Here is a 27,114-nt window from a genome sequence, read left to right as displayed (position 1 = left end):
CGTGAGTCTACTAATTTTCACAACAATAAACTGAAACAAATTGAGCAGTCATTTAAATTGAAAGAAATTGGTATGGGAGAGTACCACATTGAACTAGTGTTATCATTAACATCTATTCCAGAGTCCCCTCGACATTTTGGGAGACCCTCAGTAGCAAAGAAGCCATTTTTGTTGACACCTCAGACCAAGTTTAATGGCTCTTTTGTCAAAGCTACAGTTCCCTTAGAAGATGAAAACGAAAATAGAGCCATTGCTACATGGCTTTACAAAGAAGAGTCTCTAGTAGACCTAATAGAACAAGCTTGAGAAATCACTCCTAAGAAGTATGGACCTGGTCTTAAGCTTATGAAGCGTTTTGGCTACAAGGGGACCGGCCCTATTGGGTGCAATAACAATGGTTTAATAGATCCTATCAAAGCAACAGCTTGAAGCAACAGTGACACAATTGGCCTAGGGTTCAAGAAGGTCCCTTTCCATTTGGGATCCAATAAATTCATACCCGTACCTGAGAGTTCATCTGAAAATGAGTCACAATCTGAGTTAGGTACTCGAGAGGAGGAATTTGATGATGAGGATTCTTACCCTCATCCTATTCCTTATCATCTTGCTAAATTCTTTGCTGAGCTAGATGAATTTGTGCCACATGTTAGCACTGTGGATGATACTAGTGATTCTTCTGAGGACAATGCTGAGCAACTCAAACATCATTTAGAAAAGGGAGAATCTAGTCAGTCATGCCATATTGAGTATTTGTGTAAGAATCCAGAGGCTGAAGGAGAGTATGTCCCTATGACTGTTGGGGAGTTCTATAGTCTCTCACCATGTAGCACCGATTCTCGTGAATATGAATTTGACAATCTTTCAGAAGCAACTACTGATAAAGACATTGACCAAGTGCATGTCTATGAAAATCAAATCAAAGTGAGTGAAACATCTAGGGATAGGTCATAGGGGTCTGATCCAACTAGTGTCCTAGAGTCGTCAATTACTAACGCTCGTACTCCGAGGCATTTGAATACACCTATGGGTGAGGTCGTCATAGGTCTCAAATTGTTGGTCCACACATTTAATGACTATACTATGAACACAATTGAACCAGCCACTACTCTCTCACTCGCACATCCCGAGCTTATAGACTGGAACCCCAATGCATCTAACAAAGTCCCCACATTCTAGAATGACTATGCTCTTGCCTATTACTTAAACACTATTGAACCTGTAACATCTTCCACCAATGAGCAGAGCATCAACATGACTGAGGCCAACATCAAATATCTCAGTCACATAATTAAAAAGAAAAAATGCAAGAGGTCCAATGGTGAAAACCACATTGTGGCAGTGTCGGATCAAAAAAAAGTAAAAACAAAAGATGTATCCAAGGGTGAAAACCTCTTTGAGGCACCCGTAGATGAGATATTTGATGTCCTTCCCAGTCACTTTCAGGAGAGATCATCAGTGTTAATAGAGCCAACACTAGTTAAACAGAAGCTTCATAAAATGCATCCTCATGTTGCATTGCTAGTCAAAGCCGAATTGGAGAAACTTCTGAAGGCTGGTTTCATCCGTGCAATTGATTATGCTGAATGGATATCCAATATTGTCCCTGTGTCCAAGCATGATAAGTCTATCAGAGTTTGTACATACTTCCATGATCTTAACTTGGCATGTCCTAAAGATTATTTTTTGCTCCCTAATATTGATATGATCATGGATATGATGGCTGGTTATGAGATGTACTCACTTATGGATGGTTTTTCTGGATACAATCAGATAAAAATTGCACCAGAAGATCAAGAGAAAATAGCTTTCACATGTGCATGGGGAACCTTTTGGTCGAATGTGATGCTATTTGGTTTAAAGAATACTGGAGCTACATATCAGTGGGCTGTTACTACAATTTTCCATGACATGATGCATAGAACTATGGAGGACTATGTTGATGATACTTTGGTCAAAAGCGCTAAACGCAATACTCATTTGCACGATTTGGGACCAATCCTAGATCGTATGGAAAAGTTTAGTCTTTGGCTCAATCCTAAGAAATGCGCATTTGGTGTTACATCAGGAAAACTGTTAGGATATATTGTTTTTGCAAAGGGAATTGAAGTAGATCCAAAAAAAGTACAAGCAATAATGGACATGCCTCCACCTCAAAACATCAGTCAGATGAGAGGACTACAGGGAAGGCTTCAATCTATTCATAGATTTATTTCACAATTGGCGAATAAATCACAACCCTTCACAAAGACCTTACATAAGGGTGTGAAATTCAATTGGAGCCAGGATTGTGAGTAAAGCTTAACACAGATTAAACAATATCTTGTCAATCCACCAATCCTGATGCCTCCTATGCATGGAAAGCCTTTGCTTTTATACATTTCAGCCACTGAAACATCTTTGGGAATCCTATTGGCCCAGGAAGATAATGATAACAAAGAAAGAGCTATTTATTACTTGAGCCAAACTTTGGTCTCTTATGAGAAAAATTACAGCATTATTGAGAAAGCTTGCTTGACAGTTGTATTTTCTTCCCAAAAGTTGAGACACTACGTGCTTGCCCAAACTACATGGCTTGTGGCTAAAATAGATCCATTAAAGTATTTGCTCAGTAAGGCAGCTCTCATAGGAAGATTGGCTAAATGGGTCATGATACTAAGTAAGTTTGACATCCAATATGTTGAACGCAAAGCTATAAAGGGACAGGCAATTGTAGACCAGCTGGCCGAGACACCCATACAGAGTCTTCTACCAATAAACATTGATTTTCCAGATGAGTCAATTCTAACACTCACTCATCATACATGGGTTATGTTCTTTGATGGATCCTTCACACAAGAAGGATCAGGTGCTAGATTACTTTTCATCACACCATAGAGATACTCATTGCCCAAAGCGTACAAGATTCTATTTCTTTATACAAATAACATTGCTGAATATGAAGCTTTGATCAATGGTATGAAAATTGTAGCTGAATGGAGAGTAGATCAGTTGGATATCTTCGGTGACTCTCAGCTTGTCATCAACCAAGTAAATGATGTGTATCAAACAAAGGATGAAAAACTAATTCCTTACAAATGCATGGTTGATGACTTGACAAAATATTTTGCACACATCACCTTCCAACAAGTTCCATACACAGATAATAAAGCGGCTGACGCCATGGCCACTCTAGCCTCCCTTCTACAAATGCCAAAAAATGATCTACAACATGAGTTCTTGGTGGAAGCGTTACACTACCCAGCCTATGACACACCTGATTCCAAGATGATGTGTTCTATTATAGGACAAGAATCATCCCACTACCATCACATCTATTCCTACCTTCATAATCAAACCATTTTGAAAGGTCTAACCCAGAATGAGAAACGTTACCTAATTCGTAATGCTTCACATTATGTCATTATTGCTAACAATCTATATAAGAGAGGTCTCGATAGAACACTCCTTAGGTGTTTAGAACCTGACGAGTCCAAATGCGCACTAATTGACATTCACGAAGGCATTTGCGGATCTCATTCCAATGGCCTAACACTAGCTCACAAACTCCTTCATGCTGGTTACTACTGGCCTAAAATGGAGCAAGAAGCTATTAAATATGCTAGGTCCTGCAAGCAGTGTCAGCTTCATGGGAACCTTGTTCACGCTCCAGCCAAAGAGCTGATTCCCTCTACTACAACATGGCCATTTCAACAATGGGCATTTGACTTGGTGGGGCAAATTCACCCAACCTCTTCTAATGGACATAAGTTCATTATCACCACTACAAATTATTTCATGAAATGGGTAGAGGTAGTCCCTCTCACAATTATTGATGGCAAAACTGTAGCGCTTTTTATCACAAACTACATCATCTGTAGATATGGTATACCATCCTCAATCATTACTGACAATGGAGGACAGTTCAAAAATAAAGACCTTAAGGAACTGTGCAAGAAATTCAAGATCACACAACATTGGTCTTCCATTTATTACCCCTAGGGTAATGGCCGAGCTGAGGCATCCAATAAGGCAATCCTCAAAATTCTTCATCGCATAGTTAGTAAGTCAGGGAGAGACTGGCATCTCCAGATCAATCTAGCCATGTGGGCATATAGAACAAGCATTAGAACTCCAATGGGCACAACTCCTTTTGCGTTGGTATATGGGGCAGATAATGTGCTTCTGATAGAGGTCGAGATTCCTACCTTGAGAATCTCTATGAAAGGTCTTATCATTGATGATGACTATAGGATAGCCCAGCTTCAAGAGCTTGTGTTGCTGGATGAATGATGACAAGTGGCCTATGATCATCTACGATCATATCAACAAAGAATGGCACGAAGCTACAATAGGAGAATTAGGCCACGTGACTTCTAGCTAGGTGATCTCATCCTGAGAGAGAATCCTAAGAATCAACAACAACGAATGCAAAAGGGAAAGTTTGAACCAAACTGGCTAGGTCCTTACATCATTACTGCAGTATATGGATCTGGTGCCTATCAGCTTTCCACAACCAAAGGAGAAGTGCTTAAAGAGCTTATGAACACTCTCCACCTGAAGCAATTTTACAGTTGATTCAATCTTAGCAAGCTCCCTGTACATATCTAAATGTCCTGAAAAAAATCATAAAAATCAAAAAAAGTCCTTAAAAAATGGTTACCCAAGTGAAAACCTAGCAATAGGTGCCTTGGTAACACCAAAAAAAAAAAAAAAAAAATGAAAAGTGCCATTGGTGAAAACCTTGAAACAGGCATCATGGTAGCAAAAAATGAAAAACTTGCCAGGAAGGTGAAAACCTAGTAAACAGGTGCCTCTTGTTCTCAATGCTCCATCTGGCAGCACATCTTCTGGCTATTCTATACAGTCACTTTCATGCTTTTGCTTTCCTACTTCCTGCTCATGTATCCATGGATTGAGTCTTGTCATAGCTCGGGGGCATTCTCCCTTAGTGTCACTCTTTTCGAGATTCTCCTTATAGAATCTCCTTCGTGATAGTCACCAATCGTTCTGACTGCATCTACCTACTGTCACCAATGTCACTCTTTTCGAGATTCTCCTCATAGAATCTCCTTCGCGACAGTCACCAGTCGTTCTGACTACGTCTGCCTACTATCACCAGTGTCACTCTTTTCAAGATTCTTCTCATAGAATCTCCTTCGTGATAGTCACTAGTCATTTTGACTGCGTCTACCTACTGTCACAGTGTCACTCTTTTTGAGATTCTCCTCATAGAATCTCCTTCGTGATAGTCATAGTCGTTCTGACTGCGTCTGCCTACTGTCGCCAATATCACTATTTTTGAGATTCTCCTCATAGAATCTCCTATGTAACAGTCACCAGTCATTCTGACTACGTCTACCTACTGTCACCAGTGTCACTCTTTTTGAGATTCTCCTCATAGAATCTCTTTCGCAACAATCACCAGTTGTTTCAGCTGTGTCTGCCTACCGTTGCTCAGGTCATGTCTCAAGATTCCTTTACAGAAGATCTCTTTTGTGTCAGTCACCAGTCATCCTGGCTATGTCTATCTACTGTCGCTTAGTCCTTCTTAGGTTTTTCATCATGAAGATTCCTCTTTGATCTCAGTCACCAATAATTCTGACTGCGTCTACCTACTGTTGTCACCCTACTGAAGAGATTTCTTTCTTACATGTTTTGGACATTGACACTTGACATCACTCCCAAAAACATTGAACTCAAAAAAAAAATGATATACTTGTTTGGATATGCTGAGCATTTTCTTTGTTTGCTTTGTTTTTCTTTATCATATCTCCTCGAGCAACTCGATGATGTCATCTTTGACTAGAGAAGTAATGACTGGGGGCATGATATTTTTCTTTGCTTTCTGTTTGCGGTTTAGTTCTAATAAGTTGATCTATTCCTATAAGAGGGGTGTCCACTATAAGAGCCTCCATCTCGAATTGGATGGCCGTGTGTACCTCGACTCCTTTTATACAGATATTTTAATGACATTGGTTCTTCTCCTTGTTTGTTGGAGTGAACTCTTCATGCTATAGTACATATTGATACTCATCCTATTAAGTGAACGTACGAGTCACTGTGAGTATATCTAGCACATTTCTATCTTAGGTTACGAATGCAAGGGTCGTTGTGGACAGAATGAATACAGAATACTTAGCATAAGAAGAATCTCCCGTGTGTTTGGTGTGCCTGTCATGCAAGCAACATTCAGGTCATCGTAGCATTCATGCTTTGATGCTTATGTTAACTTGCTACATTAAAAGGGACAAATGTTCTGGTCATTCTGGCTTCTAGTGCCTCGAATGCTTACATTTAATCTCGACATCCCAATAACGTATGTTATATTCATATTTTCATGATTGCAATGTTAGTGGGAATTGTATAACATACGAGCCTTATTTTATATCCAATGATGACAAATTGTCGAAGCTTGGTAACCAGACCTAGGGTTGCATTTAACATAGTCTTGCATTACATGCTCCATTTGCATTAGCACACAATTTGATGGTAATTCTGTTCATACTCCACATGCATCAGATTCTTCCACGGCTGCACAAGCGTTTGATTCGTCAATTCACGCTCCTCAATAGAATACCTGTAACTGTCAAACAAAAACACAGAACACTATGTAAGATGTCAGTTCATGCATATGCATTCTATCTAAGTACAACATACATCTCATGTACATCAAAGCAAAACAAAAATAGACAATGACATGTACACAGGAATACTCAGCTCAAAATCTCGTATATATATATATATATATATATATCAAAGAATGGGTCAGTACAAAAATGGGTGCTACTCAAGTGCAATCGATCAGAAATGGTACATGTGGTGCTGGCACACCAATCGATACATAGCCAGGGATCAAAATCAAAAATTAGGCACAGAGCGTCTAACTCTGTCCCACACCCTCACCTCCAGGAGGAGCAGGGGCAACAAGTGGCAGAGGCGGTGGTGGCATATTTGGCCTGACAGGAGGTCGTGGACCTCCAGACTCTCATGCATACTAAGAGAATCATTGCACCTGTAATGTCTCATCAGGTATGGCACTAGTGTATGCAACATAATAATATGCAGCCTGAGTAGACTGGAAGCGGATCTCATCCTGTGCCAGCTCCAGCCTCTGCTCTGCAGTCTCTATATGCTCTCTCTAACGATCTATCTCTTGCTATCACTCTACCAGCTGCACATCCCTGACTGCCAATGCAATCTGCAACTCTCCCAACTATCAGGAGGCCGCACAAAGTCGCTCTCGATACTTCCATACCGCATCTTGTACCCCACTTTTTGGCTGATCTGGCATATCCTCATCAACCATCTCTAGTGGAGGTACTTGTGGTTGTGGAGGCACCTATTGTTGTGGGACCTCCTACTGAGGGGCTTGCTCCTCTGTCCTCTACCTCCTCCACCGACTATGTCCTACCCCACTACCCCTAGCACCTGGGTCTGATCCCATCTAACATGGAGGAATAGGTATCTGCTGTACCCAGTGCTGGACCTGTGGTGGCACTTATGGCTATGCCTGCTGCTACTGAGGCACCTGTCCCTGCCCCTATACCTACCTTGCCATCCCTAGTGGATCTATGAAGTGTGGGAATGGATGGCTCATCAAAAATGCCTGATATGCAGGCATCATCCCTGAATCTACTACCTCTGGCAGGTAGTCCCACTGAACAGCATCCAAACTATGGATATCTATCATGGATCATCCTGATCCATCCGTGGTGGCCATCCCCGCTCAATATCCCTCTGCACCCTGGCATAGGCACAGTACTTAGCTAAAATGTCCTATGGTCGACCGTACTGCCGCCACACTCATGAGATCACGAATCTCTTTATGATTGATTTTTTCCTTCCTGCCAGCGGTCAAGAACTAAACATCCAGGGTAGCTCTCTTGGGGCATCATCCCTGTCCTCTATCTCTCTCTAGGGTCGCCATATAATAGACACTAGGTCATCAAGATGTGTCCGCCAGTGCTTAGTCTTACCCAGGTGGGCCTGGGTAATATGCCCTCGATATCTGCAGATGTAGGGCTCCATGGGCTCCTAAGAATCCTCAAAAATGGCCTACATACAAGGAGATGCTCCCAGGCCCAGATCTGTAGAACATAAACACCCGCTGCCATGGTCTTCTTCTCGTGGAAGATGACCTCATGCATCTCATAAAAAAGATGGGCCAACATGCACTGACCCCACCCAAAGATCTTAGGTGCCTCAACCATCCTACGGAGCATGACACCCCATCCACACTCCAATCCATGTTGTCCCCTGTCAGGACATAGGAAGCAACTCGAGAATATACCCAGCATAGATGCCAACCTGTGTGTGGGTCCATAAGTATGCATCAGCTCATCCTAGCTGATGGCTCTGCCTCTTGGTAGCTCTCTCCTAAATACAATGGAAAGTGCCTCTATCCCTAATTGAGGCACTGTATCATAGATGACTCGGGCACCTTGAAATGGGATCCTCAGTATCCTCCATATATCCTCTGAGGTAATCATCATCTCATCCATTGACAAATGAAATGTGTTCATCTTCGAATGGAAACGCTCTACCAAAGCAGTCAGTAAACCATGATTCACCATCACGGCTAGAATCTGGCATAATGAAGACAAATCCAATCGGGCAATGTGTGCCCGATCTGTATCATCCAAACTCTGCAATGACTCTCCATAGGACAGATAATGAGATCTAAATGACACATCTCCAAAAACCTCTTGCACGCACAACAAAAAAATGATAAACAAATGATCAGTATCAAGTCGAAACGATGCATCAAAATGAAATAAAATGCAATTTCTAAATGTGAAAATCACAAAACTATCACAAAATTTTGTGCGAGATTCGTGAAGTCTCACGCGAAGACATACAGTTTCACGTGAAATAGTTCTTTCTTCACGTAAAGAATCTAGCCTTCGAACGAAAAAAGATCTCCTAGCGCGAAGATAGATCTTCTCGCGCGAGAAAAGAGGTTCTCGTGCAAAACACGAATTGCCTCACACAAAGAATATCCACTTTCGCACGAAACCAAAATTGCCCCGCGCGAAGATCCTTTGGCCTCACATGAAGAAACAACGCATCTTGTTTCTTCGCGCGAAGAAAGAAGATCTTCGCGCGAGAAGAGATCGGTCTCACGCAAAGAAAGATTTCACAAACCTAAAACATGCTAAAAATGTGCATAAATGAACTCGAAATGTATGAAAATGAAAGTACGAAGATGGGAAATTGATGACTCATCAATGGTCCGTAGTCTACTAGTTGGCTATGTCATCTAGAGTGCTCAAAACAATGATATCTCATGTTCACTTTCATGTCTCTATCAGAGATCAAAATCACTACAAGACAAAAGCACAAATGAATTGAAAATGACCCTTCGAGCCCTTATATAGGTGTTGACCAAATTTTTCAAAGTGCTCAGATTTGTGCAAAAATTGCACCCCTGGCTAATTGGACCATTCTGGATCCATTTTCGAGATCAAATTCAAAATATGACACACCTAAGAGCCTTAAAAATACATTTTAAAATTTTGGGGACTGACGTGATCTAACGCTTGTGTAGCTCAAATATTTTTGATACTTTATGATTCTTGGAATCTTTTCAATTTTACATTCTCCATATTTTTAAAATTCATTTTGAAAATAGTCAACTTAAGTCAATTGTGGCTGAATTTGGTCAACTTTTGGTCAAACTCATTTTTTTTTGTGACTTCGCAATCATTTCAAATCAACCCAATCTTTAGATCATTCTGATCTCTTCTAGATTTTGCTGACATAATATACTGCTTCAAATCATATTTTTGGTGTGTCATCTTTCAATTTCGCTCCCAAGAGGGTAGGATGATTACATCATTGAATACTTAATGCTTGAGGCATCTTGTTCCCTTTTATCTGGCATCTTTGCCATCTATCACTTGGGGCATCTAATCACTCGGGGCATCTTGTTCCTTTCTATTTGGCATCTTTGCTATCTATCCTATGTTTTCATCTACTAATCAATCTTATAACAACTCTTCTTAAATTTCAATGGACAGGTATTGGGACAATCTAAACCCCGACTCCTAAGGATCAAGCCTTGTTATGGGGATGATTCTATGGCTTATGATTGGACCTTTTTATCTTTTATCAATCTCAGGTATCTAGGTGTTCTATCTAGATCCTTGAAGGTTAAGCTTCATGCTAGAGATAATCTTCTAAATGCTTTCAATTCTAGGTATCTAGGTGTTCTATCTAGATCCTTCAAGATTAAGCTCTGTTCTGGAGATAGTCTTCTAAATGCTTTATCACTCTCGAGTATCCAGGTGTTCTATCTATATCCTTAAAGGTTAAACTTCATTCTAAAGAAACCTTTTAAATGCTTATCAATTTTAGGTATCTAGACGTTCTGTCTGGATCCTTAAATATTATGCTTCGTTCTGGAGGTAGTCTTTTAAATGCTATCGATCTTAGGTATCTAAGTGCTCTGCTTGGATTCCTTAGGATTAAGCTCTATTCTAGAGATGGTCCTTAAAAAGCTTATCAATTGGTCTCCGTATCATCACTTTTAGAAAAAATCTCATGTTCGCATCATGCTTTCTGATTATCTTTGAATTGAACGTCCTGCTCGCACATTGATTCAAAAAGGGGCAAAATGTAATACCCCAAAATTGGCTCATTACCATTATACCAATTCTGGTCTATTTCTGATACTTTCAAAGTCCTATTCTAATAGGCAATTCTCATTCTACTATTTGCTACTTGACTTAATTGTCAGATGCAAAAAACCCTAATCTGCATTCATCATATTTCTTACTTAATTCCTATAGTACGTACTCATATTAGTCGCATTAAACCTACTTGATTTAATTATAATTTAATTATTAAGTATTTATACTTTACTTAAACTAAATTATATCCTAAGGCTAATGTACTATAGAATTAAATTTATTTAATTTAATAAATACACCTATCTTAATTAATTAAATGTAATTATTTAATTAAATGGGAAAGGTATTTCTAATTAATTAAAAGAAATTATTTAATTAAATGGAGTACTTACTTCTAATTAATTAAACAAAGTTATTTAATTAAATGGGAAGCCATTCCTAATTAATTAAATGAAGTTATTTAATTAAACAAAAGTGTCTCTAATTAATTAAAGATTATTTAATTAAATAGAAAAAATAATGATGAGAGCATATCTCATTTTATTAAATTAAATATCTCAACAAAATCTCTCTTCAGTTCAAAAAGGGGAATTTCCAGTTCACTATTGATCAAAAAAGAGTTAAATCAGTTAACTCCTTTTTCTACTCAAATTAAAACAGTTAACTCCTTATTTTACTCAAATCAAATCTGTTAACTCCCTTTAATTTGGGAATCTCCCTTTATGACTGAACCTCATCTTCAATCCTGACCGTTGATCCGAATCGATCTCAACCGTTGATGGATTCTAGGAAAGTCTATTTAAGAGACCCTCATCTCTTCATTTTAGAGGATGAATTTGGAGAATTTGCATCGAATCGCTGCTGAAATTCATGCTCACATTTACTTACATTTCTTGCATACATTCTCATTCTTAGTTTAATCTCATTTTAGTTTAATCATGCATATGCTTAATCTAGTTTGCTTTATTTGTTTTTAGATTACATTGCATCTTTCATTTTAGATTAATCTGCATACTCATTCTTAGCTTAATTCCATTATCAAATCCTTCGTTCTTAGAGGGTCTAGTTGCCTGCACCTTGATTCTAAAGATATTAACAGGAAAAATCCCTTTAGATAGAAGGCAATAGGTCGCTTTGCAGGTTGATTTTTGGATGAACAATCCAATGTTCATTCCAAGATGAATTCGCATGCAATGACTGTGTTGAAGTGTGTGTGTTAGCATAGGCCACATTTTCACATATACATTTCTGGTGCCCACCATGGGGCTCAAAATCAATTTTTTTTGGCCTCTTTCTGTATTTTTTAATCATTTTTTTGTTCTTTGTGCATACTATTTTGTATAGATTTAGGAATCTTCGCACAAAACTGTTCATTTTCGCGCGAGGATCTAGAATCTTCACGCGAAGATTCTTTCTGCATCGCGCGAGAAAGCTCTTTGGAGAGCAAAACTTCGCGCGAGACCTGTTTCTTCGCGTGAGCTGAATTTAATTTTGTGCGAGCCAAAATTGATTTCGCATGGGCCATAAAACTTCTTCGCGCGAACTGACAGGAATTTCGCACGAAACTCTGCTGAAAGAGGCTTTTTTTTTGCATTGATTTGCATGTTTTCTGATTTTTTTACTGACTTTTTGCAGTTTCTAGCGTTTCTATGTTTTCGTATTTTTTTTGAACAGCATAGCAGTGGTTTGTGGGAAAATGGGAAAAGCGTGCTAAAGTTTCCAAAAATAGGTAAAAATCTACTAAGCGCATTGCGAGGATTACCAGGTAATTCTTTTTGACTGATAATACTTCATTTGGAGCTAAAATGAACATCTCTTGTGTCAAGCTTTTGTGTGTATTTTCTTTCATGTTCTCATTTTACAACACATTCATAATTTGATACTAGGTTGTGATCTCTATTAGTTTCATTTAGCAGGCTTAGTCTTTAGTGATAGATCTAATTAGCTATCTTGGGTTATTGGACTTGCTAATCCACCGGCCCCTCATTCCACCCTGTGGTTGCAAGCTCAGCACCACATTAAATAGGGGAGGGGTCTACAGGACATAAGCGTTAAAGGCTCCACAAGGCAACCCTTTTGTGCTTTCTAGAACTCACTAATTTCTGATTTGTGGACTCATTTTGGCTTGTGTGAGGGGTTAAATGTTCCACATCTTTTGACTCACCTCACATTAGTTAAAGCATTAAGTGTACCACCTTGTGCTTTTTTATTACTTTTAGATAGATTTGTTTTCAGGAATTAACATCTGTACACACATAGTAATTAAGCCTCCATGACCACTATTCGTGGATCTTGAGGGAGTGGGTTCCTAGTGAAACTCCTCTCTAAGACGGATTCCTTATGGGTGGGGAGGATACTTTGAGCATCTTGTAGATAGATGAATTTTTGACTTGTTGATTAAGGCATCCTTTCTTCGGAGAGGTTGATAGATCATGGGGAGATGATATCATAGATCTTTAAGAGATAATCTTAGTTTAGCGTGTCAGATTAATCTGTTCATTTTGATTGGGCTAAAGGTGAAAAGGTGTCAAAACCTTGAATCTGGAAGCTAAGTCCCTTGTGGTACACTATTGTGAGCCAGTCACCTTTAGAGAGGGTTAACCGTAGCAGACAATCCCTCTACATGGAAAATTGTGTTGATGGAACCTTGAGCAATAATAGCCATTTTTGCCATGGTAGTGACAACCGCTATATAAATGTCCTTGTGGAAGAAATCTCCATGGGTGTGGTTCATTGTGGGTTGTCAGATCTCCCTAGCAGCTCTTGAGGATTAAGTTCTCAGACTGTGTCAAAACCTCAGTGCGCCGAGATTGGAGGTCACCCCTATGAGTCATAAAAGTTGCAGAGTCAAACCATTACTAAATACCTTAGAGAAACCAACTTTTATTTTCTAGGAATGTGTGCAATGATTGTAAAACTCTTTGAAAACGTACATAAATAGCTCTCTTAGGGATTAGCACAAACTAAGTCACTTTATTGTTCATGCACAAGGTTGCTTTTTCCCTTGCTCATTATTTTCAAACATGCTTGAAATCACTTGCTTGCTGTTCTACATGCCTGTTTATCTGCCTGGTTATTGGAACGATCAAAAATTTTGTCAAAATCAGTCACTGTTGTGAAATTGTTCTGTCCTTTCGCGCAAAATCATTTTGGTCTCGCATATAATCATTTGGTTCTCGTGTGAAATAATTTGGCTCTCGCACGAAGCAATTTTTTCCTCGCGCGAAATTAAATTTCTTTTGTTCATCTTCACACGAACCGGTAAACATTCTCGCGCAAAATTAAAAACTATTACTAACATTCGTGCGAGACATAAAAATCTTCACACGGCCTGTAAAACTTCTTCGCATGGCCCGTAAAGGTTTTTTGCACGAGTCTTTCTATCAGCATTTACAATCTAGGTCTGTTCTAGCTATCTGCGGCTTGCACGCTGTCCTTTTCTACGTTCGTTTATCGCTCTTTATTTGCAAATAGTCCTGGAATAGCGACACTTTGCTTAACTGAAAACTTGTGTCTTATACCTTGACTAGTCTCGTCTCATAAGTAATTTTGGTCCTCATCTTAATGCTTGTTATACTTTGTACCGCAGTGGTCATAATCTCTGGTTGTTCTAGCCTTTAAATCAGACCATTTGTGCCTTAGTGAATAGCATTCTTGCTACTATCTTGTCCTTTTTGAGACTCAGTCTTAGTATAGTTCTTGCTACTATTCTTGCTACATTAGATTTTGTCATGCTAGGGGTCGTAATCGCGACAGAGGTAGCTTACCTTTCGCTACGCAATCTATATCCAGTTTGGCTAGTGAGGCGTCTTCATGGTCTTCCTCACCTACAAGGTCATCTCAAGTTCAAAAAATATTTTCCAATTTGCAAAAAATTAGGAATCTTTTTTACCAAAAGGATACTTAGACAGGTAGGAGTCCTGCATTCTCAAACACAATGTATTATCCTTTCTCCACAGACCCTTTTGAAACACAACATACAGAAACTGAACAAGTTCCTATAATGACTAATCATGAACCTGAACGGGGTAGTCATAGTCGATATCAAGAACAACCTAGGGATGACAAGGAGAAAGAGAAAGAAGATGACACTGATGAAGAACAAGAAGAGGTGGAAATCCTTCCTGAACACATAGCAAAATTTCAAAGAGACAAAAACTTTCAGAAGGTCATGGGAATCTTACTCCACGAAGAGAAAGAAAAGTACTTTCTCAAACTCGCCCAAGAGGGAGCTAAACTGCCCACACATTTCAATGTGGAGACCATTATCACACGTGAAGAAGAAATTGAGACCACTAAACTCCAAAAACAACTGAAAATTATGCAAGACCAATTGGCTCAGATGATGCATGAGAAAGAGAAATCCAAAAAGACATACACATTGGATGCTCTTTATTCATTTCCATTTGACAAAAGTATAAACATGCCGCCTTTTCCAAGAGGCATAGAACTACCCAAATATGATAAGTACTTTGGTACTACTGATCCCCAAGATCACTTGCAGGAATTTGGTGCTTTGTCTATGGAGTTTATGCACAATCAAATGTACCTCATGCATTTATTCCCTAGAAGCCTAGGTGGTCAAGCTTTGGAGTGGTTCTCACATTTACCTTCTAGTATCAAGACATTTGACAAAATTGCTAATTCATTTGTTCAGCAATATTCTCATAACATTCAACATCCTGTAAATATCCGAGATCTATGCAACCTTAAACAGAAGGTCGGTGAGCCTTTTCTCACTTTCCTCCAACGGTGGAGACAACTTTATACTAAGTACTCCCGTAAAATGCCAGAAACGGAGAAGCTCAACATTTTCACTGATCACCTCTTACCTAATTTTGGGTATAGAGTCCAACTACAAGGTCCATGTACCTTTGAAGACATGATTACATAGGCTATTCGTATCGAATAATTTATGGTCAAGAAAGGTGAGCTCACTCTTTAGAGAGACACAAAATAAGGTTCCACTTCCGACAGGGATAAAACCAAACATGTCAACAAGAACCAAGAAATTGTACATGATGGGGTTGTTGATAATGTCACACCAAAACCTACTAAAGCAGCATTTAATCTCGTAGACTACTTTAAAGCGGCCAATAGTGCTGAGAAGCCCCCTCCTGACAATAAGGCATATGGGAACAAACTGAGAAACTCATGGGCAGCATGACCCAAGCGAGAGTATACACCTTTAGGAGAACCTTTGGATGTGGTTTACAAAACATTGCTACAACACAAGCTTATCTCACCAATGGATAACCCTCGTCCCTATGATCCACAACCACGTCCACCATGGTGGAATAAGACCTCATTTTGTGAGTATCACCAAAACAAGGGACACAAAACCAGCAACTGTATAAACTTACATCATAAAGTCCAGGACATGATTGATGCTGGTGAACTTGTGGTAGATGGACATAACAAAAACTCGGACCACAAGGTGTTCAAAGAGCCTTTCCCAGCTTATGAAAAAGGAGAGACTTTGAAACTAGAACCCTATAATAAGGTCAACTATACGTATTCCAATGATGACAATGTCATTCACATGGTTGAACCTGAAGATTTTGAATACTGCAATGTTATTACCATATAGGGAAAGAATGATGACAATTTCAGTCACATGGTTGCAAGAATGACAATTGTTTTAGTGATCCAAATACTATAAGTTGGTTGATTGACAAGGAGGTGGCAATCAATAAGATATAACTAGAGTACCTAGAGAAAGGTTGAAGTTATGATTTTGTAATGAAGTATAAGGATCAGCTAAACCATTGATGAAATAGTGTATTGATGACATACTCTAAGACACAAAGGATGGACACACTAAGACATATCAAAGATGTAAGGATTAACTACATCCTAGTTAGTGCCGAGTGAAGATCAAGTGTCGAGTGAAGATCAAATGCCGAGCAGTCTTCAGGTGCCAACCAAGTATCAGGTGTCGAGTAAAGATATAGGTGTCAAGAAAGATACAAGTGTCGAGTAACACAGAAGAAGCCAAGCATCAGTAAATCAATAATGTTGAGTTGTTGCATTATTTTGAAAATCAAAGATTCGCAAGATCTAAGCTGACATGGTAGTTATCTAGAATTTTGTGAATCAAATAGAAGATAAGAATGATGAGTTGGTGGCACAAAAAACTATGTAAAACATTTTTGACAAATATAATTGGATTCTAGATGAAGTTTCTAGACAAGAGCAAGATATGGGATAGATACATTGTATCTTACCTAATCTATTGAAACCCTAAAATTGGAGAGGGAGAATCAAGTGAGAAAGGTATTCCATATTTCTATTTAAGGAGTCATAAGGTCATGAAGCAAATAGAGAGGGTCAAGCATGAAAGCATGAAGTGTTGAAGAAGGTGCTAAGGTGGAAGAGAGCATAGATACTCTGCTTCGATAGGTGACCATAGATATGATTGCATTGGTATGATGAATAAGAAGACTCAAGATGACAAAGCTTGAGATGACAAGCTTACAGAGCTGCAATGATTAAAGCCAAGCAAAGGATTGAACTGAAGTGTGATCTGTAATCTGCAAGATATGTTGTAAGTTGTATCAAATCAAAAGCCATTATTGTTACTCTCTAGCAATTGTAATAGTTAAAATAAATCCTATGGACTTATGTTGGTTTAATAGCCATGTTGTAAATCCTTTAATAGGGTGACATTCCAAGTGAATGTTCCAAAGTCCTTTAACTAGGCCCATTCCTAACAATATGGTGAAATCCTCTAACAAGGTCACATTTAACAATGTGGTGTAGCCTTTAACAGGGCAGACCATCAGAAGTGGTTGAAATCAATTGCGTAATTATTTTGTGGGTATCATCCCCACTCCAGTTTTACCTTCTTATTCCTGGAGGTTTTTTGGGTTATGAAATTCTTAGTGTTATGGTGTGATGCATGTTTACTCTTCATGATTTCTTAATGTTCAAGTGCATGCATGATAATTTTAGTTATGTGCCATTAAGGATTTGTAGAAAAAGTATTATTAGGGCATTTGGACCTTGGATAACTGATTCACCCCCCCCCCCCTCTCAATTATTCTAAAGAATTATAACACTAACAACCTCATTTTCCCAAAATTTAATAAGTAATGAATGAGAAAATAGATACACATGCCAAAAAGACAAAAAGCACAATCCCAAATTACCCACTGGAAACTGAACCCATGATGTTGTGTACCAATAATGCTTTCACAACTGATGAATCCCACCTGAATATTTCAATACAAAAGTAATATGCCCACCCAAAAGGCATTTTAGTCGAAGGGATATGTTCAAGGTAGGTCCCGTTAACAATGTTATGATAAATACCACCATACCTGGCATCTAAGCCCACTAATGAACATGCCATGCACTACAACCCCTCAATGTGATTCTTGAAGCATTAAATTGGCTAAAAAAAAGCCATACCACAATTACCCAACCTTTATCTAAAGTAGTCACAAACATTCAATAAACTATATGAAAACAAAGATAGGTATACTTGCCTTTGTAAATGTAGAAATAGGGTTTAGGATTCAGGTTCCCAAGGGAAATTTTTTATGAGGATTTGTAAAAATGGAGTAGAGTAATAGGGATACGGAAGGTGAATTGAATAAAATACATGTCACCTAAACTAATTAGTTTGCTAAACATTGTTGATTATGAATGAATTTGTGCTTTCCTATATTTGAAACTACTTGAAGGTATTTATATTAATGTTTTTTCTTCATGGTATTTGTGGAAGTGGATAATTTTGGATCTTTAAAGGTGTAATAGATTTCATGAGTTCCTAGGGAAGATGGGATTCCTACTAATGTATCATGTGTGCATTGTGGTTTAGTTCTATCAGAACCTATAATGGTGACATTAACATGACAAATGAAGCATCTGAATAGATAGATCTCATAATCACAAAAGCCCTATTTCTCCTATTATATAGGCATGAGAAGCAGTAAAATACATTGAATGTGAACAAATTTCTTGATTCAAAGATACCTTCTCTGATTCTATTTTTCTAATTAGGTTTCCATAGATCTTCAATAGGTTTGCATATTAAGTTTGAACCTCTAATATTCACAATACAAAACTTGTGGATGAAGACTTGCATCTGATTAAAAAAATCCTTTACTTGGTAGAAATTTTAATTAAAAACTTATGATCCCAACATCATGAAATTAATACAAAAACCCAACTCAAATGACTCTACAAAGCATCATCACAAAATGATACCTTAAGACGTTAGGAGTAGGCAGGAGAAGCAGAATAATGGATTGTATATAGTATTAACATGGTGATAGGTAATCACTAGAAGATCAACAGGATTATACAAAAAATAAGATTATCTATTATTTAATAAAATATTCACATAACACAAGTCTTTCATTTCTCATTAGAGTTGCACTGTTCCACACAATACCCCAAGTCAAATGGCTTTGGCAAAATAGTAGACATTAGACACAGGTGGGACAATAAGAATAACGAATTGTATATAGTATTTCCTAAACAAGCATGATGATAGGTAATCCCATAAAGATCAACATGATTATGCACAAAATAAGATTATCTATTATCTAATAAAACATTCACATAACATTTGTCTTTTATTTCTTGTTAACATACCTACCTTCTTTCAAATTATAAAGGATACATAATGGATTTTGTTATTGTTAATAGGATTTCTAAAATAACACATTCGCTACCCTACACTAAAAGTAATGGAAAATCTAACAGTATAACATGAGATAAAGACCCAAATTTCATGACACATTTTTAGTAGTGATTTCATGTCTAGCATATTTCTTAAAACCCTATAGATAAAATTGCAGATTGTATCTAAGTTTGTTTTTGTTTATAGTTTAAAAACAAGAACTATTCTAAAGTAATGGCATCATTGTAGACTCAAACTTTGAAACAACTAAACAATACTACAAACAATAAAAAAAGATCTATATGAAAAGTACATTACCATCTACGATAATGGGAAGACTAAGTTTCAAGATTACTAAGCTATTGTTTACTGAAAGTTTGTGATCACAAGAGAATTGTGTATCGAGGGTAATTAGTAGATAGCAAGCTATCAAATAATAAATAATTGAATAAAGCATTATAACTAACCTCTAGCACAGACAATGATTTTAATAGTAACAAAGTAGTGCTTTTAACCTCATCTTTAAGGTATAAGAATGACATTATTATATTCTAAAATCAATGCCAAACTTCACCACTGCACAAATCTGAGCCACACATTTTAACTAATAAGGCCAACATAGCTTGCAAAATTATTGCATACTAACATCGGTATTGAACTTCTCTTGCTTTCTATAACCAAGCCACACATAATAAACAACTATGTAGTGCCTCTCGTGTTTGTAGTTTGTACCTTGTCTATTTTGATTCGAGAGATACCTGATACTATTATTTTGTACCTTATGTTGACCTGAGGGTTGGATGTTATCTTGGATTCAGTACCATAGATGCTTTACTGCTATGTTGTTTAGTTTATCATTTTGCATGTTTATGCTATTTTGAGGTGACAGTAGATCTATGATGATATCTAGTTATGTGGCTTATTGGACATATTTGTTGATTATGTCATGAGATGAATTTTATGCTATGGTTATTTACTTCATTTTTCTATCTTTACACTTTTTGCAAATGTGAGTGATGTAAATGGATTGAATAGGTATTTTAATACATGTTGCTTCGACTATGATATTATATGCAATTGCACTTGATCATGTATTTTAGTGTGTAGAAATTATATCCCTAGTAGTGGCCTACGGAATTAGTGATTCAGCTATTCATATTTTGCCAATGTCGTCCTTGTATGGTCGACGTATCCTTATTTTAATTGTTTAAATTAAAACCTTTTGGTGATTAGTAAATTTGAACTCATCTGCGTTATGTGATTAGACCAGTGAGCATGTCTGTGCATTTAGAAGTTTGCATTTGTCGCGAAAGTGTTAAGTGATTTTCTATGATTTTGGGTTTTGGATTTTAAATCTTTTCAGATTTAATTTTTGGCGGCTTTGCCTTAGGTGAATTTCCATTATAGATAATAACCTATTTTCGTTTGGGTCAATTCAGAGTTTAACTACTCTAGCTAGCTATTTTCCATAATTGTCTATTCACTCAAAATGAATAAATATTGAAAAAGTGAATTCATTATTCACTTCTCACATTTTGGAAAATGGTATTTAGAGAGAAAATTTGGAAATCCTCTTCTAAAGGATTTTTTTTTTATTTTTTGTGGGAGTTGTGAGCGTGGGATCTTTGTGAGGTTGGTCTTGTTGGATTCAACTCAAGGAGTTCTTGCTTTGCCATCAGTTTCGGTGGATTATTTATTTTATTCTACAGGTTTTAGTTTCGGCCCTTTTTGCTATCAGGTAGGGCCTTCCTGTTTTAATGTTTTTGCTCCATTTCTATTTTCATTTCTTGTAGCAATATGTTAGGAGGTTGAGAACTAGTGTTCCCCTCTATTTCTATTTGCTAGTTCTACTTGGTTGGTCGAGTATGAACATTTTCCCTATTTTTGGGATTAGGGTTTGAGATTTTGAGCCATTATGTTGGCCATTTTTTCATACGGTATCTGATTTCATTTATTTTCTATTTTTTGGGGTTTTTGAACCCAAAGGCCAAATGGGTTTTAATTTTAAAAAATTTCAAAATTTTGGGATTTTTACCTCAGTTTGTGTGCTGCCTTGTTTTCTTAGGTTTTCTTGGCACTATGTGGTTCATGGATCTAGATGATCCATTTGGATATCAGTCAAACCACTTTTGCATCTTTTATTGCATTGGGATGCATGATGCATCCGTCCTCTCGATTTTGTTTTCAGTTGAGGGACTGTTGCTTTGTATTCTCTTCTGGTCCTTTTGTTATGATCTTCATGATGGTGGTGTGCCACACACGAGTATGTGCACGTACATTGTCAGATGACTTGCAAGTCCTAACCTTCTGTAGTACTTTCAAAAGCTATGATCATTAGGGTTGGGTTGGGAATTTGCATGCCTATGGGCACTCATCATTGGATGAGCATGGGTAGGGTAGGGTAGCATATGGAGGGGGCTTCTATCTTGTAGCCTGACGATCATGACATCATGGGTTGGCAGAGGAAGCTTTAAATAAGTGATAACTAAATGAAATATTGGGTGGTAATAAAACTTAAGAAAATAAAATGTGTGAGCACCCGATTAAGTTTGAGGACACAATGTGTGAGCACCCGTATCTATTTGAGGACACACGATCTGAGCTTGGGATTTTTGATGCCAAGTGACTCTCCATGATGTCAGCCCCTACATAGTAGCTGATTGAGATGTCTTACCAGGACCTGTAGTTGTGCATTGTCTATGCCTTGGATTCAGTCATCATACCACTTGGCATGTGTGTTAGCCATGGATGTTGTTTTGCATGTTTGTGGTTGGATCATTATCTCCATCAGCATAGCGAGTGTGGACCTACGGGTACCATGTGGTTGAAAGGTGTAGCTACCTTCACCACTGCTAGGGTTCGGTGTATAAAGACTATCTTATATCCTAGTGCGACCGTTGTTGGATGTGGTCACTTGGTACTTCGCTTCATGGAGTATGTTTTCTTGTGATTTATGCTTTCCTTGGGATGTTGTTTATCATGTTTAGATGATGTTAGTTTTTAATGCATTCCTTATTATGATGTTTAGCATGTGGTAGGTGATGTTATCTACTTATAGGATTATCTTATGCTTTACTACTAGCATGTTAGATTTCCTTCGCTTATATTGTAGCATATTTTGTAGTGACATCCCTATAATGATAGCATTGATGATCTGATCGGTGGCTTGGGATGTTACGCACGGGGGATGGCTAGGGCCCACGATGGTCTTATGATGCCATTGATGGTTGGGAGGAACCGCATACTTAGTGGTTATTTTTCTCATTGTGATGTTAATTAAGTTTAATTGAGATGCTTCTTTCAATCCTTTGTGATATTTTTCCCTTTCTATACTTTCTCTTCATTGTTTGTTAGATGGTTAGATTTCAGCTTTCTATCTTTTAATTATTTAGTTATAGTTCAAGTGTTCTTGCCTCGAGATGTAGATCTGGTACTCCCTGGTGTGGAGGTTTTATACTCTATTTTTCCCTTTTTGTGTTCTCTTTAGGTTTTTTGTGTTTCTTTGGGTGACACTTTATCAGCATGGTGCAACATAAAATGTATCACACACCCATACAAACTGAGTCGTGCGACACTAGAAAGTATCGCATGCCTATTGGAGAAATGTCATGTGATACTGGAAAGTATCACACCCCCTTTGGAGAAATGTCGTACGATGCCCTAAAAGCATCACACACCTTTGAAAAAAGTATCGCTCAAACTCTGAAAGTGTCGCACTCCTTTGTAAGAAATGTCGCACAACACTTTTTAGTGTTGTATTAAAGTATCACACAGATTTTGCAAAAACCTATGGTGGCCAGCAATAGACACTTTTTGAGTTGATCTAAAAAATTTAAGAGTTGTTTGGGATACCCTCTTCAATGTTCTTCAACCATATGGTGTCGCATTTTGGATCTAGGTTGTTTCTGTTCTTTTCTAGTTTTGTGTCTTCCATTGTTGTTCTTCAGGGTTTAAAATATATCATTTAAGTATAAGTTTCCTTATACTTAAGATATATTTTAATATATGCAATGAATCATTTTAGATGGGGTTCAGACATCTACGAGCTAAGGTAAAGATTCTAGGAAATTTTAGGGCTTCAGAATTCAGACTTAGCCAATTTTCAAGAGTTGCTTTTGTCTCTTAGCTTGGTCGATCTCTTATGATTTCTTATTCATGGTTTTGGTAGTAGTGGCATTTGGAGATCCATTGGTGTTGGATGGTGTTTCAGTCTTCCGTTGCTATCTTTGTGTTTTGTGTAGGTTGCCATCATGTGTGCTTACACTAGGTTTTTAAATATATATATATATATATTCTAGCTTTTTTTCATCCTTATTTCCAAGGATCTTCGGGTGGGGCATTACAAAATAGGCCAACATAGATTGCAAAATCTAACTCCTAACCAAGTGGGAAGGGGAGGACTCATGTTTGATCAGGAGCTTTTATCAATTACTTCTATACCTTTTGTCTTGTGGAATCATTTATGGTAAATTTTGTTGTCTAGTGATCTTAATAACATGTTACCATGTAGTTTATAACTCTTATTCCAAATGAATTAGCAATGAAACTATCTATCCTTTTTCAAGGCATTCCATACTAGAGACATTTTTGTGTCTAAAATGTTGCACTTCATGCATCAAATAATTTATCTTCTTTTCAACTATATTATTTTGTAATTTTGTTGTTGTAAGTGATGCTTGAGCATCTCGTAGTGTAAGGGCAATTTTACATTACCCCAAAAATTTGTATTTCCTTTTGTTTTGTAGCTTTGTTTAGGTGTTTTAGAGCCCATGATGACACTTACAAGGTGTAAGACAGTCAAAAGGTTGAAACAATGTAAAAATCACCACCATTTTTAGTAAGTCAACCCATATGGGTATGTACAGATAGGAAAATTGACCCCAAGAAGCAAAATTCAAAAATGAAGTGAATGGTGAACACCTTAGAAACCTCAAAAGTTTGGTGTCTATTTGCATGCAATTGTGATAGTACATCTGAGCCATTTGTAAATTCATTTCACAAAATAGTCAAAAGAGGGCTTCCTAACTGAATTTTAATGAGATCAAAATGATGGTGATAGATGGCATGCAATGCTAAGAGGGTTGGTTCAAGCATGTCCAGTCACCATCCCTCAAAGCTTGGGATTTTTTTACAAGGGATCTTCTACAAACACATGAAGCTTTCATAAGTGATTGACATCTGCCACTTAAAAAAGCAAGTTAAACTAGGAATGGCCTATTAAGCTTATAATATGTTTGGCATAGAAGCCACTTTCAATCTTACGTTTGTATGGGAAGTACCATTTATGGGGCTTGAGTATTGGTTATCATCCTAAAATTTGTTCCACCTTGCCACTAGATCAATGTCTCAGAGCATTTTGGTTGAGGCGTATTGCGAATTTATTTTTTTTAAATGCCCTCTTCCCTTACTCAAGGAAAGGGTTATCCCTCAACAAAATTTATACGATTGAGATAACCTGATCAGGATTTTGTTTTCTTGTCTTCTCAGGAGAGAATGCATATCTTGCCATCCATACTTGTGGGAAACCATTGGCCTGAGTACTGTTGGATATATCCTTATTTTGTTTCAATTTTAATAATCAAGGAATAAGTATTTATGAGAGCTTAAAATTTCAAAATGAAGGATATTATCTGCTCATTTAAAAAGTACTACAATAGTTGACAAGTATTATCTGCTCATTGCAAATGGGGTTGCAAGCTTTGGGTTTAACTGTGAAGGAAACTCCGCAGTTAAGCGCGCTCAGGCTGGAGTAGTACTGGGATGGGTGACCTCCCGGGAAGTCCCAGTGCTTCACCCCTGTGAGCATCACCTAGATCCAATGAGTGCTAAGTGTTCCATTTATTCTCATGAGAGATGGATTCATGTTGAATCACTACTCATGAAACATGGGTCATCGAGTTTGACTCAAAAATCACACAGTTAAATCCTGATATTCACATCACAATTTGACTAGCTGTGGAAATCATCTCCTACTTATCAAGTTGTATTGTGTTGTATTTTTATTTAGAAATAGTCCTCAAAGCATAAAGATGTAAGAATTATGGAGAAAGAATCACATGAAGACCATGCGCCCAGTGCTATTGCACCATTGGAACCATCATCTGGAATCAGAGACCATGAACAAAATGGACCTATTAGAGAAAAGAATAAGAAAGCAAGATTTTTTAGTGTTGGATACAATTAAGTAATTGTGTATTGTCTTTGATGTTACACAAATGCCATATCAGTTATCAGACAGAGTCTACCGAGTTCTGTCGGTCAGGAAAATAGTTTACAGAGTCTACCGAGCTCAGTCGGTCAGTAAAGCCTTTTGCAGTGTATACTGAGCATTCCTGTATGTCACACGGTGAGTTAGTGTTAATCGAGTTTGCACGGTAAGCTAAGGAAAGTTTAGTTCTTACCGAGATCACTCGAGTATCAAAGGATTTTGTAGCGGACGGTTAGTGTTAACCGAGTTCGCACGGTAAGCTAAGGAAAGCTTAGTTTTCACCGAGCTCACTCGGTAGTCAAAGACAGCTTTTACCGAGTCTAGTCAGTTTCCAAAGGAAGTGGCAAGTTTACTGAATTCCCTGGTAATTGTAGTTTTTACCGAGTTCTGCCGGTTAACACAGGAAGCAATTTTTTTTTTGGTTCTGTATTGACCGAGCAACGTCAGCCAGTGAAGAATTTTGTTTTGATTGTTAGTTCAAGATGACTTTGGAATATGTTTTGTCAAGTTGGTTGGGCCGACCTGGTATTATGTATAGTATAAAAGAGGTTCTCAAGATGCGAAAAAGTGTGGAATAGAGAGTGTAGATAGTGCAAGGAAGTGCAAGGAAGAGACTTGTGTGTGTCTAAGCAGAGTTGAGCAGAGGGAAATTTTGGAGCTGCAAAGATATATTTAATCAGTAAGGATCTTGTGGAGCTAAACTGAGATCTGTATTCAGCAAGATAAGTTGCATGTATTTTCAGATCATTCATTGTTTCTTTCTAACCATTGTAACAGTGGTTCCAAAATCTCCTAACTGAGTTGGTTTAATAGCCATTCCATAAATCCTTTAACAGGGTGGCAATTCAGTTGAATTGTTCTAAAGACCTCTTACAAGGCCACTCCTAACAGGGTGATTAAATCCTCTAACAGGGTCACACCTAACAGTGTGTTTTGTAACCTTTAACAGGGTTGGCTCCTAACAGGGCTCACTTCAGAAGAGTGAAAATTGGTGACTAGTTGCTGGTGGTTTTTCCCATATTGGGTTTCCACGTAAATCTGGTGTCTACTGTGTTCATGATTACTTTCTTTTGCATGGTTTCTTATTTCAGTAAATGCTTAATAAATTAACTAAACATCTATCAAGTTTTAAGCAGTAATTTATGTGCTTACCGAGTAGCAGCAGCAACTAAGTTTAAGGCATCTTTGAGACTATTGAATTTTTTTTTGTGGTAACTGATTCACCCCTCCCCTCTCACTTACCCCATTTTCATTTTCCAACAATTGGTATCAGAGCTTTTGGTGCTTGCAGGAGGAGATTTCAAAGATCTAAGCCAAAGATCAAGATGTCTTACAAGAGGGAAATCCCAAGGCTTAACCGAAATAACTTCTCAGCATGGCAGGGATTAATGAGACTTCATCTAGCTTCCATTGGTGACACTAGTCTGAAATATCTTGATGAGGAATATGTAGAACCATCAGGTACATTATCAGTCAATGACATTGCTATAAAGAAGACTCATAACATTATGATGATTGATATTGCATCTGCCTTGAGTTATGAAGAGTTTGATGATGTCAAGGACTGCACTACTGCCTATGAAATGTGGGAAAGACTGAAAGAGATCTATGGTGGAGATGACAATGTTAGAAGAGCCAAAGCTAAAAGTCTGAGAGGACAGTTC

At 37.8% G+C, this 27,114-nt stretch overlaps 1 pseudogene; it reads left to right on the top strand.

Annotated features, from left to right (window-relative positions):
* Positions 1 to 27,114, top strand: part of LOC149571157 (uncharacterized) — a 47,761-nt pseudogene that overhangs the window by 12,712 nt on the left and 7,935 nt on the right.

This window comes from Cupressus sempervirens, chromosome 2 (genome assembly GCF_028749045.1).
Source record: "Cupressus sempervirens isolate cs-2001-9-10 chromosome 2, ASM2874904v1, whole genome shotgun sequence".
Lineage (NCBI taxonomy): Eukaryota > Viridiplantae > Streptophyta > Pinopsida > Cupressales > Cupressaceae > Cupressus > Cupressus sempervirens.
Note: the sequence above shows the minus strand (reverse complement) of the source record. Positions and strands in the feature narration are given on the sequence as shown.